The sequence below is a fragment of the Mustela nigripes genome, chromosome 5 (assembly GCF_022355385.1).
Source record: "Mustela nigripes isolate SB6536 chromosome 5, MUSNIG.SB6536, whole genome shotgun sequence".
NCBI classification, from domain to species: domain Eukaryota; kingdom Metazoa; phylum Chordata; class Mammalia; order Carnivora; family Mustelidae; genus Mustela; species Mustela nigripes.
In genome coordinates this window covers 14,742,726-14,754,880 of record NC_081561.1, presented here as the reverse complement: position 1 = coordinate 14,754,880, position 12,155 = coordinate 14,742,726, and the positions used below count along the sequence as shown (strand labels likewise).

The following is a 12,155-nucleotide window of genomic DNA, read 5'->3' as shown; positions in this document are numbered from 1 at the left end:
GGTTAGGTAATAACATTAACTTAGCTAAAGGACCAGCCCCGTTATAGGAACCTCTCGGTAAACGAATGAAAATGCCTTTTTCAAAGGCTTTTAAATTATTGCTCTACCTTTTTAAAAAAAAATCTGAATGCCTTTAAAAAAAATTTTGTCTTCCATTCATTTCACAATCGGAAAAATAAGTGGCCTTCTGTGCCTCGATATTGCAAAATTTGTTTGCCGGGGCCATTTGCTTGGGAGGACTCAACAGAACAGACTCCACTGTTCAGGACTGGCCACCCAAGTGACTTTATGCTGAGGTTACAACGAGGTGTTTTCGAAAGATTTTCTGATCATTACGACCTGTATACTGGAGGTCTGCGCTCCTCCACAGTGTTATGGTTTTAACCAGTTTTCTGGAGGTTTAATGTCAGATCTGTCATTCCCCAGGCAAAATATTAAGGAACAAAGGTGGGTTTCTTCTTGGTTTCCAGAGCCAGCCCTGAGGCTGAGCTGCTCTGTCCCAGGCCGGGGAACTCCCCTGCTGGGCTACCAACTTCAGGTCACCACACACACAAACTAAAAACCCTTCTAGCTGAGGCTTGAGGGCAGGGGAAAGGAAGGAATTCGCTCCTTTCCAAAAGATTTGGGTAACATTCCTGTTGTTTTGCGTGAAAATGAAAACAGATGGGCCTTTCTGGTGATTTAAAGCTTTTCCGGTTGTGGAAGGCACCGTCTCCTAATGGACATCCTTTTCCCTGCTACTTTGGCAAAGTTATGTATCACCTTTCCTTTCTTTTTCCTTTTTTTTTTTAAAAGATTTTATTTATTTATTTGACAGAGATCACAAGTAGACAGAGAGGCAGGCAGAGAGAGAGAGGGAAGCAGGCTCCCCGCTGAGCGGAGAGCCCGATGCAGGACTCGATCCCAGGACCCCGAGATCATGACCTGAGCCGAAGGTAGCGGCCCAACCCACTGAGCCACCCAGGCGCCCTTCTTTATCCTTTTTTGTTTGTTTTCTTTCAATCTAATTGACTCTCTCCTGATGATTTTAACTCCTCACAGCGCTTTCTCTTGATGTATTCCAAGTCAGGGCAGTAGGGAGAGGAAGGATGGAGGGAAGATCTCACTGGGTACATGGCTCCTAGAGGACCAGCCAGCACCTGTCCTCATCCCTGAAGACAGCCAGAGAAGCCTTAAAGTCCTTTGTGAAGAAACACACAGCTGAGTACAAAAGGCATACTTAACAGTGGATAGTGATACCCCTAAAAAGTGCTAATTCACTGGGGCATCTGGGTGGCTCAGTCGGTGAAGGGTCTGCCTTCGGCTCAGGTCATGATCCCAGGGTGCTGAGATCAAGTCCCACATCAGGCTCCCTGCTCAATGGGGGAGTCTGCTTCTCCCTCTCCCTCTGCTCTTCCCCCATTGCTTGTGCTCTCTCACTCTCTCCCAAATAAGTAAATTAAAAAAAAAAAAAAAAGTGCTACTTAGCAATAGGGAAAAACATGCTAAAGGGAACTCAACACTTCTAGTTTCCCTAGGAACTAGGGAGTTTTGAAGGTTGAATAGGGGTTCAATAGTTTGAAGGAAACCAAGCAACTCTGCAGCATGGAAGAAAAAAAAATTGTAAGAACTCCAAAAACACCAAATTTATGCATAGGACACAATTTGTGTTTGGGAGTGACTAGAGATAAAATTCCGAGAGGTAAGCAGGAGCCAGGACCAGAAAGGCTCAGTATGCCAGGCAAAGGAGTTTGAACTTTGCCCAGAGTCTAAATGGAACCTTACGATTTTCACTGGAGTTATAAAGCAGATTTGTGCTTTTGGAGAGTAGTTCTGCCTGTATGAGAGATGAAATTAAGTATTGAAGGAAAGAAAGAGACTGGAGGCAGGCAGCCTAGAAACCCATTGCACTGTTACTGCATGAATGAGGTGAGAAATGGTTATGATCTGACCCCAGTGACAGAGGAAATACATAGAGAGCAGAGGACAGGTTGAGAAATATTTAGAATGTCAAAAGTCCAACGGACTTGGGAACTGGTTAGCTGGAGGGAATGGTGACTAACAGGGTAGAGTCTAAAATGGTTCCTTAATCTTACTTTTTATGCTCTTTTATATTTAGGTTAATTAGCTACTCTGGGAAGAATGGGAACGTGAAGTAGGGGAAAGAGAAAGAGGTGGCAAATCATCAGACACAGATAAGAGCAGGCACTCACTCTTCTGGGTTCACATCCGGACAAGTGATCATATTAACATGGGCTTTCTAGCCTACCATCCAGTTTAGAATAAGAAATGACAGGGAGGGGCGCCTGGGTAGCTCAGTGGGTCAAGCGTCTGCCTTTGGCTCAGGACATGAACCCAGGGGCCTGGGACTGAGTCCCACAATGGGCTCTGTGCTCAGCAGGGAGCCTGCTTCTCCCTCTCCCTCTGCCTGCCACTCCCCTTGCTTGTGTTCTCTTTCTGTCAAATAAATAAAATCTTAAAAAAAAAAAAAAAAAAGGAAAAGACAGGGAAAGGATTGCAAGTTAATAAAGACCAAGTACAAAGCAATAATCCATAGTCCTGTATTACATACGTATTGAAATTTCCCTCTTAATCCAGGAAATGGCACGGATTACCCCACCTGCTTCCAAAACCCAATCACGTGCATGGTTCTCTCAAGAAACAAGAAGACTCCTCTTCTGCAGAAATCCTTCCCTAACAGTACGTATTTCACCCCTGTATATCGTATACTAACTTGCTCACATTCTCCAGTTTAGTCTTATGTTCCCATCTCTTCTCTCCAAATTAAAAAAAAAAGCTTTCCAAAGTCAGAGACCATGTTACCTACTTCTCCTATGCTCTCCAAAGCTCCAGAGACTTCCAGGAATTTGGAAGGATCCAGTAAATGTTTACTACTGAATATTTCACCGGAATTGCAATGGCCACTTATTTAGACCACTGGCCAGCCCTCTGGTCTTACTGTCACCTCCAATTTCATTCTGGAACACTACTGCTTCTCCTCTTGCAGTATCCAAATCCAATATCGCCTTGTACGCTCTTCCCTGGCCACCGTCCTATGGCCAGTTCAGCCTGGCTCTTTGGCTTACTCATTCCTGAGTTCTCATTGCCCTTGTTACTTCAGTCACATTTTTTTTTTAAGAGTTATTTGTTTATTTATTTGGGAGCGGGGAAGGGGGAGGCATGGAGGGAAGGGAGAAAATCTACAGCCCACTCCTTGCTGAGGGCAGAGAGCCCTGCGGGGCTAGATCCCACACCCTGAATTCACAACCCAAGCCAACATCAAAAGTCAGATCCTTAACTGCCTGAACCACCCTGGTGCCCCAGGCACATTTTTTTAAAATAAAAACGGTATATGTTTAAGGTGTACAACATGATATTTTGATGTGCATATTCATTTTGAATGACTGCTGCAGTCGAGCTAATTAACATACCGATCTCCTCCTGGTTATGATCAGCCATATTTTTTGAGCTTTAAAATGTTGTTCCGTGTTTTCTTGTTTTCTGATGATGTCATTTGTATATCTTGTGTCTCCTAACCAGATTGAAAATTTCATGGCGCTGTGATTCGTCTCATAGCTAGATAACCCTTGGCAATGAGCCCAACCCCTGGATGGGAATCAGATGTTTCTAATATTAACTTTGTGAGTGACCTTAAGCCATTCACTTGACCCCTCTGGACCTCAGCTTCATCATCTATAAAACGAGAGGGTTAAATTCAATTATCACTGAAGACATTTCTGGATCCAACATGCTCTAGTCTTACTTCCACCTTCGTACTGTGCTTTGTTGCTCCCCTCTCGGTGCTGGCCTCTAAGTCAGACTTAAGTAGACAGTTGTTGAGTAGGAACTGCTGGGGCAACTTTCTTCATACCTGTACATTAATAATTTTTAAATATAATCTTTATTTCTCTGTGATATCTAGTGACACGTTTTTATAGTCTTTAAAGCACAGTCATAATAATATCATTTAATCCATAAAACAACCTGGATCCAGATGGGTATTATCGTCCTGACTCTTCCAGTGTGAAAGTACATGTAAAGAGGTTGTGATTTGCTCAAGGTCACACACAGAGTAGGGTGACAGAGCCAGGAGTCAAATCCAGTGTTCCTGGCTCCACATCCTGCCCTGGTTTCCCAAAATGTGATCCAAGACACATCATTCCACGAAATGTTACTAAATATGGCTGGAAAGAAAGGGATGCTTTGACAAAATAGATGTGGAAATTGCTAGCTCACACAAAGATAACTTGATTACCGTAGGATGTTTTCAATCAATCTCAAAAAGGCATACAGTTTTCCAAACTTATTTGGCTGCAGAGGCATTTTTTTTAAGATCTTATTTATTTATGAGAGAGTGAGTGAGAGAGAGAATGAGCAGTGGGGAGGGGCAGAGGGAGAGGGAGAAGCAGGCTCCCCACTGAGCAGGGAGTACGACATAGGACTCCATCCCAGGACCTTGAGATCATGACCTGAACCAAAGGAAGATACTTAACCCACTGAGCCACCCAGGCGCCCCCCAAGAAGTCTTTTTTTTTTAAAGAGCTTGTTGGGGCACCTGGGGGTTCAGTTGGTTAAGTGTCCAACTCTCGATTTGGGTTCGGGTCATGATCTCAGGGCAGAGGGACTCCACACTCAGGGCAGAGTCTGGTTAAGATTCTCACTCCCTCTCCGTTTGCACCACCACCTCACGCTTGGGCGTGCATGCTCTCAAATAAATAAATAAAACAAATCTTTAAATTTAAAAGAAAAAAAAATTAGCTTGTACCCACGGAACAGTGTTGGAGACATACTTCACCCGATAGGATGAATTTATGTTTCATAAATGATTGCTGACTGACAATAATTCTTCTCTAAGTGACTGAATACTTTATGTGAAGTTTCTAATTTTATATAGGTCTGCCTTCATAGGTGGGGGAAGGGAATAATGAAGAGGGATGTAAAAAATAATCTTTGACTGACATCAGGTTTATAAATAACTATGAGCCGGTGGTGCGCTGAGAAGTTAGGGGCTTCTATTGAAAGAAGGTAGAACAGCTATTTCAAGCTGACTGAGATTTGCAAGAGTATTTTAAAACACACTAGGAGGTAAACTCAGAAGTAAACAGCCTTCTTAAGAGTGAGTGATGTCAAGGATACATTAGTTCTTTTTGTTATTCCCTGCTTCCTGTCCCTGAATTTACAGTCTGATTTGTCAAGCCTCACTAAAATGCCACAGTGTAAACCCAACACAATAAAATGATGTTTTTTAAAATCTGGTTGTCGGGACGCCTGGGTGGCTCAGTTGGTTAAGCAGCTGCCTTCGGCTCAGGTCATGATCCCAGCGTCCTGGGATCGAGTCCCACATCGGGCTCCTTGCACCGCAGGGAGCCTGCTTCTCCCTCTGACTCTGCCTTCCACTCTGTCTGCCTGTGCTTGCTCTCACTCTCTCTCTCTCTTACAAATAAATAAATAAAATCTTTAAAAAAAAAAAATAAAATAAAATAAAATCTGGTTGTCAGTGGACCTTGTTTACATGAGTCACTGAAAGTCCCTGGTTCTCTGGATAATTTGAAATTTTTGGATTGTCATTACTATTCTGCTTAGACTGCCTCTCCTGTTACTGCAAGAGACCTGGCCCTGATTCAGAAACTCTGGTAAAGGAGCCAAGACGGGAAACCTGCAGTTCCTAAGAATAGAAGTTACTGTTTATAATAATACTGTACTCTGTGTTTAGGGGGAAAAAATCTTAGGAGCGATCAACTAATCCACAGGAAATCATTAGGAGGAAACTGAGTCACAGAGGTTCCCGGGCTCCCTTACGTTGTTGGCAGGGATAGAGGGGGAGGAGTCATATTCAAGGGGACACTTTCTCTTGCGAGTGAAAGAAGCCCCAATGTAAATGGCTACCGGAAAAATGGGGGGGAGGGGGGTGGGGTCCACCTAGCTGGGAAGTCCAGGGTCAAAGTTTCAGGGATACAAATAATGTCCATCTTTCTACCCCCCACTTCCTTTTAGTTCTCTCTCCATTCACCTTTACAATTCCTCCTCCTGTCGGCCTCTCTGGACTCTCTGTGCAGCCAGTGGGGATAGCCCCAAAGAAAACACTTCTTTCCCACTGGGAGTGTAGAGGGTAGGGCAGAGGTGGTTATCAGAAGGAGTGGAAGGAAAATAGTCTGGGCGGCAAAAAAGGGACCGCAGATCGCACCTACCGCAGGACATTCGTTCTTCAACCTGTCCAAGCCTCAGCCCTGGGCAGGTAAGAGAACAATGCCCTTTTACCAGTCAGGAGCCTAGGAGTCTTGCTCTCTGCTGCCTGGGGCTGCACTCCTTCAAGCCCACTTCCAAAAAGTTTACGTTTTTCACAGACACAAGGCTCACACCAAGATGCTGCTTGATCTTCCTATCAGACACTTCCGCCCACAGCTCCAAGGCAGCCGTGTGCGGATCAACAAAAACACAGCCAGCCTCCTGCAAAACCGTAACGTCTGCCAAGTTTACATTGTTTTTTGTTTTTTGTTTTTTTTCCCAAAACCTAAATGTTTCTAAAACCCCAGATTCACCTACATCTTTACAGAAATCTGGAGCGATCTCCCTTTCTGATCCCACACACATACACACACACACAGAGTAAAACATCATAAAAAAAAAAAAACTCAGACATCAGCAGTTACACTGTGACGGAAACTTAGTGGATTATTAATTTCCAGATGTTTGTCTTCCTCTCAATTGTCAAGGATTCACTGAAAGAAAACATTTGTTGAACATTTATTAAGGACGCAAAATTAAACGCAGACCTTGTCCTCAAAGCATGCTTTTTGTGCAAAGCACTAAGAATTTTGTCCCTTGTAACAAGGAATAGCAAGGAAGACAAAAGGCCTGGGAAGACATTTGCAGGTAGAAGTCGGGGTGGGAGGGCCTCTAGGCTCTACTCAGCCGAGGGCTGGCCAGGAGTTGCTCTAGTCTTGACCCTGACAGTGGTCCCCATTCCTTAACTCCAAACCTTGTCCACTTATCCCTCAGCCCTGAGGCTCATAGATGCCAACCAAGGACCCAGAAGTTCAGCAAACCAGCACCCCCCTCCCCGGGTTTTTTTCTTGCCTTCTAACTTATATTTGTTCATTCTTTCATTGGTCCATTTATTAATCCAAAGAGTACTTGAGAAGGGCTTCCAGTGCTCCCTTCTCCACGCTCTCCCTGCTGTTCATTCTTGCAGGCCTCCTGACTGAGCAAAGCAGAGCTTCTGTTGCCTTTAGCCCCAGCTGTCCTCGCCTAGGAAAAACAGCCAGGGTGGGGACAAGGGGAGAAGCACGGACTGTCAGGGAAATCCAGAGAACTTGAGACAAGACAAAGGAACCCGGATTACCAGAATCTGGCCTTTGCTTTTACAAAATGACGGTGTTTTTATGTATGTGTGTGTGTGCCTGTGCGTACGATAAGGGAAGAGAGGCTTCTAAACTGGTGTCTAGCATCTAGAGAATTTGGGGCACATATGATTCTAGATAAATCCAGGTATCAAGAGAAAAACTATAAAACCAGAGTGATTGTTTAACACAGGATGGCTTGATGGCAAGATTATGCTGGGACTCTGAAGGCTTGAGGTTTAGTTTCAGCTTTTTGTGACCTTGGACCAGTCACTTGGCTAGGCCTGCCTTCGTTTGTGAAGAAAGGAACTGACCTAGACGTGCCCTGAAGACCTTTGCAAATGGAACATTCTGTGATTACATACCAAACAATATTAATCTTGGTAATCTGTGATCCTACCAGTTTTATACAACACGTTTAATGTTGTTGTAAATTTTTAGTACCAGCAGTGAATTCTTAGTGCATAAACTATGGACATGGTTTATGCAGTGTTCATAGACTCACAGTACATAAATAGACATCCTTATCAGAGACATACGGGAAGGAAGGCCAGGGAGCGGGGAAGGAGGAATGGGGGGAGGGGAAAACATCAGTCACAGTCATGCTTTGGACACTCTGGGTGGATCGATATTTTTGAAGATGAGACTAGAGTCCCATTCGGTAAGGGAATCCGTAACTCTCAGGCAACCTAGGACCCAGACTTGGTCCCCTGGATTGCTCTTGACATAGAAGGCAGGAGAAACCACGAGGAAGGAGGCTAGACTTTCTGAAGTTACTACCGAGTCGATCCTTGGAGAGTTCTCGGCCACGTCAATTGCCTGCACCTGTGCCAGGCTTTCCAGGTGTCAGAAATAGATGATCAGGATCCCATTCCTCACACTTACAAAGCACCTAGCACTTACCTAGCAAAGTCCCTATCACAGAGTGGAGAAATTGCTTCTTAAATAAAAATGAATGGAATTTGGCACTGTGCCAATTATCATCTTGTTCACAAATAATTCCCTGTGCATCTGGAGTGCTCTCTCAAATGGGTCAGCTCCCACCAAGCATTTGCAATTACAGAGGAAGTGAAACTGTTTGACAAGTGGCATTTAAAAGAGCTCCATCTTTGCTTTCCAGCCAGCACTTGTCTTACAAAACGTCCAAAGAAGGGAGGATGCAACGAGAAATTACCGAAATACTTCAGTAGTGTAACAAGCCCAGACATCTTCATATGGTGAGTCTAAAACTCAAGACCAGTATAGATACATTCATCTGACAAGTAGTATTTGTCTGCTGCTGTTATGGACTGAATGGTGTCTGCCTTCCCCCTAAAAATTAACCTGTTGAATGCCTACCCCTCAGTACCTCAGAACTGTTTGCATTTGGAAGTAGGGTCTTTAAAGAGGTCATGAAATTAAAATGAGGTCATTGGGGTGAGCCCTAATCCAGTATGACTGGAGTCCTTACAAAAGGGGAAATTGGGACGGACATAGACAAAGAGGGAAGACCAGGAGGGGAAGGAGAGAAGGCGGCCATCTTACAAGCCAACAAGAGAGGCTTCAGAAGAAATCAACTCCACTGACACCTTGGGCTTGGACTTCTATCCTCCAGAAGTGCAGGAGGAATACATTTCTGTTGTTTAAGCCATTTGGTCTTCGGTACTTTGTAATGGCAATGCCAGCAAAGTAATACAGTTGCCTTGTAAATTAAACCTTTGATATATGGAAATAAAACTAACGGGTGACCCTAAAGTCCTGATGTTGTTGTTTTTCTAGTCACGGGGATAGGTTGTGTGGCTCTATTTTCCCTCCCACTTAGGCTGAGACAGAAATTTTCAAGATGGTATTTGAGATTAGGATCCTCCATTGATGATACTCCCAGCCCTCGGTCTCTTAGCCATGGTCTTTCTGGGGAACATGGGTATGGGAAGTGCAGTGCGGAGGGCAAGAGATGAAGTTCTTACTTCTCTGTGTTGTGGCCCAAGGAAGGGTCTGATATTTACAGCCAGCACAAGGGCTTAAGAAAACTACCTTGTTCTTCCCAAGAACTAGCAACATCCATGGCTATTTGAGGGGTTTTTCCTGCTAAAGAATAGGAAGGAAGGGTTTCAAAAAGATAGAATTCCTTTCTCTGCCTAAAAATTTTCTTTTCCTACCCCAGTTTTTAAATAAAGAACTAGCCAAATTATTTCATCTTTCTGGTTTAGTAAATGGGTTTATACTGTGATAGCACGTTATTTAAGCACAATTTAAGTGTCTATAATTGTTGACATAATTTTAAAAGCCCAACAGGTATGGCCTTCACATCCCCCAAAGTAATATATATCAACAGCCCAAATTATTATCTAGGTAAAGAGAGGCACTTAATAAAATACCTAATTTCTCAAATCTGTGGTCAAGGTTGACCACAGATCATTTGCTGCCCTTTTAGGTAGTTAACTGGCCTACATAGTTAGAGTTCTACTATTAGAATAACATTTTTGAGAAGAAAAGAAAATGTATCCCTTTGGGAGAAGGCCCTCCAAGATCTGGGGATCTATTTTTAAATGAAAATCCTATGAAAGAGTTTTTAAACCATTATTAATCATTAATACATTAGCATGAATTAAGTATCAGAGATTAGCGAGCCAGACTTCTAGAAAGGTCTAAGGAAACAAAATGAGGAAGGAAGTGTTGATGATGTATGTAAGGTTCTTCCACTTTAGAATAGGCAAGAATCTTCAGAACACTTGTTTGACATGCAGATTCCTAGCCACTAGGCTAGAATTCTCCTTTAGTAGTAGGTCGAGGGTGCGGTTTAGGAATTTGCCTTTAAACAAGCACTCTGGGGGTTTCTTCTGCGGTCCATTTTATGCTGGAAGGTTTAGAGAAACACTGGCCTCCATGATGCCCTCCTAGTTCTCTGTCATACGTTGTCCAAGCCTTTCAAAGATGGATCTCCTACAAGCCTCATTTAGTCATCCAGAGAGTCCCTTGCTTTTAATGTCCCCGGGATCACAATTATTCCCTATGGACCAAGCACCTAAAGTGACTGGAAATGTGTTCCTTACTGACGCCTGACACTAGTTAGAACGGGTGTCTAATTAGAACTGGCGTCCAAATTCTAGAACCTCTTGCACTCTGGTTAGACTCTATGTTGAAAGAGGAGTCTGAACCAGATACAGAGTCTGAGTCAGGTTCTGCCCAGGAAGGTTTAGCCCAATGTTAGCTCTTTGGGGAAAGAAACATTAGGAGAAGCGGGGAGTTAAGGAATCCAGAAAGAGAAGGTAAAAGAATGTCAGAGATTTCTTTTAGGTTTTAGATTTCTTTTAGAAACAGAGATTTCTGTTTTATAGACAGAGTTGTTTCTTACACTTTTCTGGCAGTACAATGTATTACAAATATCTTTTATATCTCACCTCTCTTATCAATAAAAAGAAGGAGCTATCACATGCTCTAATATGGATTTTGATGAGGCAAAAAATATTGGAATATAAAAACCAACTGAAAGGAAAAGCTGTCGAGAAACACAGGTATCGTTGTAGATATCCTGTAGCAGGCGATACAGATAAATTCCTGAAATTTTGACTATAAAGCAGATTCTGCACAATTAGCTTTTGCTAACGTCTCATTAGAATACTGCAAATGCATTCTTCTGAAAAATGATTTCAGTATACACTTGTACAACAGCCTCCTCATATCCAACATCTAAGTACCCAGTCCACCCTTCTACACACTCTGGCCTATCATCTTAAAATACACGTAACCATTCCCTTCCTCAAAACCCTAGATTGTGCCCTAATCCATGAAAACTGTCTATGATGACCCACAAGACTATTGCAAGTCCCAGCACGAAGTGACCAGAACAGGGCTTTGCCGCCCTCTGTCAATGCCTTCGGGCCCAAGACCAGCCCAAGGGACTCTTCCTTTGCTATTCCCATACTCTGCTTCTTCAGCTTGAAAATCACCAACTCCAAGCTACCATGTTCTTCACATCTCCCCCTTACTTTGTCCTACTTTGAAAAAGTGATTTAAAAACAAAACGCTTTTGGGGCCCCGGGCTGGCTCAGTTGGTGAAACAATGTGACTCTTGATTTTGGGATATGGGCTTGAGCTGCACATTGGGTTTGCAGATTACTTTAAAAAAAAAAAAAAGAGAGAGAGAGATTACTTAAAAAAAAAAACCTTGCGGGCACTTGGGTAGCTCAGTGGGTTAAAGCCTCTGCCTTCGGCTCAGGTCATGATCCCAGGGTCCTGGGATCATGCCCCACATCAGGCTCTCTGCTCAGCAGGGACCCTGCTTCTCCTCCTCTCTCTCTGCCTGCCTCTCTGCCTACTTGTGATCTCTGTCTGTCAAATAAATAAATAAAATCTTTTTTTTTTTTAATCTTAAAAAAAAAAAAAGTACACCTCCTGTCCTTTTCACCCTCAGCTTTCTTGGTTTCTGTGTAACTCTTCTCTCCACATCCCTATTTCCAGAGTGCAAAGCCATAAGTGGCTACCACTAGTGGCTACCATTTGCAACCGAGCAACTCTACAGCAGAGTCATTTATTATTATTTATGTACTCTTGAGCCCAAGTTCATGAATGACAGCCATGACCAGGAAAGGCGCGAGGTGGTAAGAGTGCCCCTTTTGGTCTCTCCTGAGACTTTGCCGGTATTAACACTCAGAGTCCCGTCCATATCCTGGAAAACCCCTCAGTGCTGGACACACCATCAAGGCTGGTCAGCCCAGCTTAGAAGGACATTCAAGACTTTAAGCCCCACGAGGCAGAGCCTCTGGCTCCATTCTTAACTGCATATCCAAATGAAGGGCAGAACAGGCCCTCAGTAAATATTTTCAGAATGACATTCCATGAATGTCCACTGAACCA

At 43.5% G+C, this 12,155-nt stretch overlaps 1 long non-coding RNA gene across 1 annotated transcript in view; it reads left to right on the top strand.

The window, feature by feature from the left end:
- Positions 1–8,500, top strand: part of LOC132018793 (uncharacterized) — a 9,320-nt gene extending 820 nt beyond the window's left edge. Inside the window, exons 2-3 of the long non-coding RNA XR_009404589.1 lie at positions 2,578–2,679; positions 8,440–8,500. This is a non-coding gene — a long non-coding RNA (uncharacterized LOC132018793). The remainder of the gene's footprint in view (positions 1–2,577; positions 2,680–8,439) is intronic.
- The last annotated feature ends 3,655 nt before the right edge of the window (positions 8,501–12,155 follow it).